Raw genomic sequence first — 6,016 nt, 5'->3', positions numbered from 1 at the left:
GCCCATTAAACTACAAAGGGGGTGATTTAAAAAAAAAAAAAAAAAACACAAAACAAACCGTGTGGATCATCCAGAACCAAGGCACTCTTCTAAAGAAAGCAGAATACTCTGAGCAGCAGGTCTTCTGAGATCTCTCATTATTGGTCCTAATGCTTCTCAGCAATTCAGCAAGTATATTTATTTTCTTTTATTCCCTCCCTCCCTCCCTCCCTCACTCACTCTCTCTCTCTCTCTCTCTCTCTCTCTCTCTCTCTCTCTCTCTCTCTCTCTCTCTCCCTCTCTCTCTCTCTCTCTCCCTCTCACTCTCCCCCGCCCACCTATAAGCTTTCAGGCTGACTCTAACCTGCTTTTATGATCACAGATATATCTCCCATTGATGGATTAAAGTGTACACACTGGTAGTGATTTGCTGGCATGATTGATTTTCCATCTTTTTTTTTTTGCTGCATCTCTGCATCCCCCAGTGCACATTTCTTATACTAGTTTATATAAATATATATATTTCTTCACTGTGCCAGCTATTTTCACAAAAATATATAATCTGGAGTAAATTTCAAAGTTCTTTCATGCAAGAGAAAATACTTTCATTATAAAAGAAGGGGAAGGGGAAATCATCAGGCAGATTGTCCCAGAGTTCAAGTTTTTAAAAAAATGACTTGCAGTTGCTTAACTCATGCAGACTAACCTATGGGTCTTCCCAAAGAAATTTGAATTGTTTGTATAGCCGTTGATTGTAGGGAGAATAAAAGATAGATGATACATGAAAGAAATGAGGAGAGAAAAGGACATAAAGTGGAAAGAAGAGGAGAATGGAGAGGGAGATAGAGACAGAAAGGGGGAAAGAAAGAGAGAAAAAGAGAGAGAGAGAAAGAAAGAGAGAGAGAGAGGAAGGAAGGAAGGAAGGAAAAAGAAAGAAAGAAAGAAAGAAAGAAAGAAAGAAAGAAAGAAAGAAAGAAAGAAAGAAAGAAAGAAAGAGAAAGAAAGATGATATAAGAGTCTTGCTGGAGAGCTCCTGTTGATTCAGACTCTAAGTGGTGATTGGTTGGCCGTATAATTTTCTCCAGTTTTGGGGAACTGGTGGCATGATTTTAAAATTTAGAAACACATGTTTTCAAGGATTAAATGTGCTATGGAAAGACCCTCTGTCATTTAGAATTCTGAAGTCGTGGGTCCATTCCCCATCCTAATATCTAGGCTCCTCCCCTCCCACATCTTTCAGCACTGACTTTGAAAGTTTTTAACTCCTCCCACAAAAGAGATGTTTGGAAGTTATCTATTCCCTTATCGTACTAATGCTAATGCACCATTTTGGAGGAAAAAAAATCTTCAAGAAAGTAACCAAATCCATCTGACTCTATTTTCCAGTTACTGATAAATTTAATGGCCAGAAATATTAAGGAGCTTTTAAACAGAAAATGATTATGTAAGAGACATAAATATAGCAAATATTGATATGGATAAATGAGACTTACATTTAGGTCAGGGGTGTCAAACTCAATTTCACTGAGGGCCGCATCAACATTGCGGTTGCCCTTGGGGGGCCGGGTGGGTGTAGCCAGAGTGGGTGCAGCCTACTGGGTGGGTGTGGATGGTGTGTGTGTGGCCTACTGGATGGGCATTGCAAGTTCTACACCATTCGCGTCAAGGGGGGCCTGGGCAGGAGTGGTATAGATCTGAGGGTCTCTGGCAGAAGGGGGTGGGATTGGGGCAAATGCCAAGGCATGGTCCACTGGGGCAAGTGCCAAGATGGCCACCACAAAATTGTACATTGGCTCCCAGCTGGCCTGGGCCAGGGCCAAGGCAGCGAGGGCCGTTCCCTCACTGCTTCCAGGATGGCTTCGCGGACCACATGAAACCACTTTGCGGGCTGCATCCGGCCCCCATGCCTTGTGTTTGAAATGTCTGATCTAGGTGATAGACTTATTTGCCAGAAAGAAAGCTTGTGAACTGCTATTATTATAACAAGAAAAACTGTTAATAAATCATATTGCTGGAGTATAGGAAAAATATTTCTCAAGCTTCTCTCTTGCTCGCTTGCTCTGTGTGTGTGTGCATATGTGTGTGTGTGTGTGTGTGTGTGTGTGTGTGTGACAGAGAGATAGAGACAGAGACAGAGACAGATAGAGACAGAGAGACAGGGATAGAGAGGGAGAGACCCACCACAATGGAAAAAAGTTGTGTGCATCAAGGCTCTGTATATACACAAGCATGTGATCAGAAAAAAGCAGGTAGCAGGGAAATGACTGATCTGAGAGTGGAGGAACAAAGAACTTTCTTATGATTGGCAAGAAAGTTAGGAAATTCACAGATAGAAGAAAAGTGTCAGAACTGTAACCCCACGCCTGCGTATTCCTATCATTCAGTGCCAGTCTGTCATGAATCCTGGGGGGGGAGGGTAAAGGGGAGAGGGAATGCTTGGGGGGAAAGTGAAAGTAACAGACATAAATATGCCTCTCCCAGACAGCGCTTCAAGGTCACTTCCCTAGGAGGAGAATGCAGCTGCAAGACAGCCTACATTCAGAGTGACTGTTACAAAAAAAATCTTCTTTGAAATTGATTGGACAATGGGGGTGGGTGGGACTAGCAATGGAAGGTGCCTAAGAGGAGGAAAGTTACACCTAGAGTTTTGGTGGGCGAAATTCAGTTCTGGCTTTGCTTTACTATAATCCACTTGACCTTTAATAAACTATCACTTTCTCAACAAATGGAGTCAAGGATCATTCTTGTTTAAAGGTTCAAGCTGAGGCAAGATTGACAAATAAATATGAGGTGCCCTATAAATGTGTTTTATGATGATAATGAATTAGAGCCCTTTGGGTTTCCATTGCTTATGATGAACATTGCTTTCTTCTAACATTTATTTCAAGCTACATTATTTGAAGATTAAGCCATCTGAGAACTGTTGGATAAAATGCAGGCTAGAGAGCCTTTTCCAGGCACAGAAACAACAGCTATACTATAATGTTTTCCTTGAAACTTCAGTTCTTATCTTGAAAGCAGAAACAATATGAGCTCATCTCAACCAAGAGCCTTCTATATTAAAGTGATCTGATTGCTGCACTATTAAGCTTTCAGAGCACCGAAGCAGTGCTGTAGGTTTTTTACATTTTATCTTTTGTCCTTGTACATTACTAATATCTCCTTATCATTTAGAGTTTTTTTTTTAATGCAAGGAATAGCTGAAGATGTTTTGCCCTTGTTTGTTTTTTGTCCTTGCCTGACGGCTTTTATGAAAGACTTGAAAATCAAATTAATCCAAATACAACAGCTGCCCACACAAACCTTTGACAAGGAAATGTTCTGTAGATGGATCTGTGGGGGTGGAAAGCAGAGCTGTTTCCTGTGGACAGTTTCTAAGCATTGTTGAAGCTTTATTCCATATAATTAATGAGGGGTATTGAAAGGCGTTCATTTCCAGTTGTACAATTTATGAACATAGACTTTCTAGATATAGTCACTGAATAGACATAGACATAAAACCTATTTATATCAACTCGGTAGAAGTATTAGGTGTTCTCTTAAGGGACTAGTATTTAAATGAGAAATTATGTTCTGCATTGTCAGAAAGGACAACATGTATAATTTTATTGCAAAAGGAAATATGATTTCCTATGATGTACACTATTTTTTCCTTTCTTCTGAATACTAGTTGTTTAATTTCATAGAGGAGGAGGAGGAGGAGGAGGAGGAGGAGGAGGAGGAAGAGGAGGAGGAGGAGGAGGAGAGAAACTTCCCTAAAAAGCCTTCTGAAGTCTGCCATCTACTGATTGTTGCTAAGGTGCAGTAAAGGTAGGCATGGATGAACACAATTTACCTCCACATACTTCATGATTGAAGATGAGGAAACTATCATTTAGGGCACAAAGGATCAGGCTGTAAGAATTTGGCAAAAAATTTTATTCAGCTGACCAAATAATAAGAAGTTGACATGCAATCTGGAAGAGGAGATGATCTGAGTAGCGAAAAAGCAGCAGCTAAAATGGTGGAAGAGATTAGAAAAGAGTTTAGTGGACAGGTTTGTACATATTCCATTTGTTGGATGTTTGGACATATTTTCAGAGAGTTGAGCAACATTTTATTCCATGTATACTTACATGGAGGCTTTATAAGAGCTTGAACATTCTCTTTAATTTAAAAGTTAATTTAGTTTTTAAAAACAAAAAAAGGCCAGCACAGCAACAACACTGGGCTCTTTGAAAAGAGAAAATTCTTTCCCAGTATTATCTGGAAAGTCCATTTTATCACACAATAGTAAAAATGTAAAGCAGTTTACACAGTTTGGGCTTCCTTTTGAGGTCTTTTTTCTTTCTGTTTTTTTTTCCAGCACCCACAAACCTGGAATACTGGATGCCTCAGTGAATATGTCCCGCATAGGAGAAAAGAAAACTCGCAGGGTTTGAAATCTGTGCTTTTCTGGCCTCTTCCACAAGGCTACGATAATGTGCTTTCCCTCCTCCTTTAATCCAGAAGTGTGCAGCGGCAAATTGTGCTGGCCCATAGTCTACCTTTGCTGGACCTCAACAGCAATCTGTAGATGGCAGCCTTCAGGAAACTGCTTTGTAAGGCTTTCTTGGGAGAATTGACATGCCAAACATCTGTCAAGCAACTCCCTCCCTCTCTTCCCTTCCCCTCCCAACTGATTTGCCTGAATAATCTGAAGAGCTGCTTCAGATTATTGAAGAGCTGAACCAGGGGACTCTCAGTGCTTTTGTGCCTCTCAGTCTTTTTCTCCTGTCTTCCTCTTGAAGCCGATTTCCCCCTTGAATCTTTTTATCCAGCAAAAATTTCTTCTCTCATCCACTATAGTTCACAACCGGGTGTATGTGATGCTCTCCATACTTTATATTTCCTTAGCACACACATGTGTGCACATGGACACACACACATGCTCACATCCTATACACAAATGTCAAATAGCAGAATCCCTTGATTAATATCTCTATCAAACTCCCAGTGGTTCCACATTCCAAGATAGAGAGAAGAGGGTCAGGTGTTTGGTCTCTCTTGCAACTGAAGCCAAAACAGGCATGAGTGAGTAATACCCAGCCATCCCAGAGAGGAAGCATTTCCATAGCAGACTTGCTGGGACAGTTGGAGTTGAGCAAATTGCTGAACGTGACTGTGTCATCTATAGCTTTCTCACCAGGATGCCCTTGAATATCTGCAAGGGAGCTTTTAGTTCAGGAGGAAAGTGGTGTCCAATAAGGACTATAATGAATCATTTGTTGAATTAGGATACAAAGATTCTGATTCTGTCCCTTAATAGTTTTGACATCAAAACGCTCAACAGGTCGTCTTTGCAAATAAAGACCTATCACAAAAGAAGAGAATTAAAGGAAGATCTGCTGCATGTGCTTTGACTGTCCAAGTATCATAATATGGTCACTCAGTGGTAGATCATTGTATTGCTCTCCTATATGGGTAGAGGCCTTGTCTTTTCCCCACTGCTTCTTGAAACCACTTTCCCATTCTTTCCCCTGACCCCTTCTTGTTTAGCCAGACTAATGGTTTAGCCAGACTAATGAATGTTTGTGAAAGACATTAGCAAAATTCATTCTGTCCTGGTGAGACAAACAAAGAAAAGATGACCCATCAGTCCCCAAATAAGGAAATCTTGAGAGTAGTGTGGAGCAGAATGGGAAAGAAGGACAGTACACTTGTTTGAGGGAAAGTGCAGAAGGTGTGACAAAAGGCATTCCTTCAGATGAAAAGGCCCACTTAAGTCAGGGGTCTTCAAACTTGGCCCTTTTATGATTTGTGGACTTCAACTCCCAGAATTCCTCAGCCAGGCCCACTGGCTGAGGAATTCTGGGAGTTGAAGTCCACAAGTCATAAAAGGGCCAAGTTTGAAGACCCCTGACTTAAGTGAATTGGAAAATAAGTGGGGTAGCATTCTAATTTTGGAGGGGGAGCTATATAACATGAGAGGGGTGCCTCTAGAAAGCTTCTACTCTATAACTTTCCAGAGGTAGAAACCCATGACATGTGATCTCAACTTGCAAATCTTAGCAGTGGA

The sequence above is a fragment of the Crotalus tigris genome, unplaced genomic scaffold (genome assembly GCF_016545835.1).
Source record: "Crotalus tigris isolate CLP2741 ecotype Arizona unplaced genomic scaffold, ASM1654583v1 scf7180000017536.10889498, whole genome shotgun sequence".
Taxonomy (NCBI): domain Eukaryota; kingdom Metazoa; phylum Chordata; class Lepidosauria; order Squamata; family Viperidae; genus Crotalus; species Crotalus tigris.
Note: the sequence above shows the minus strand (reverse complement) of the source record.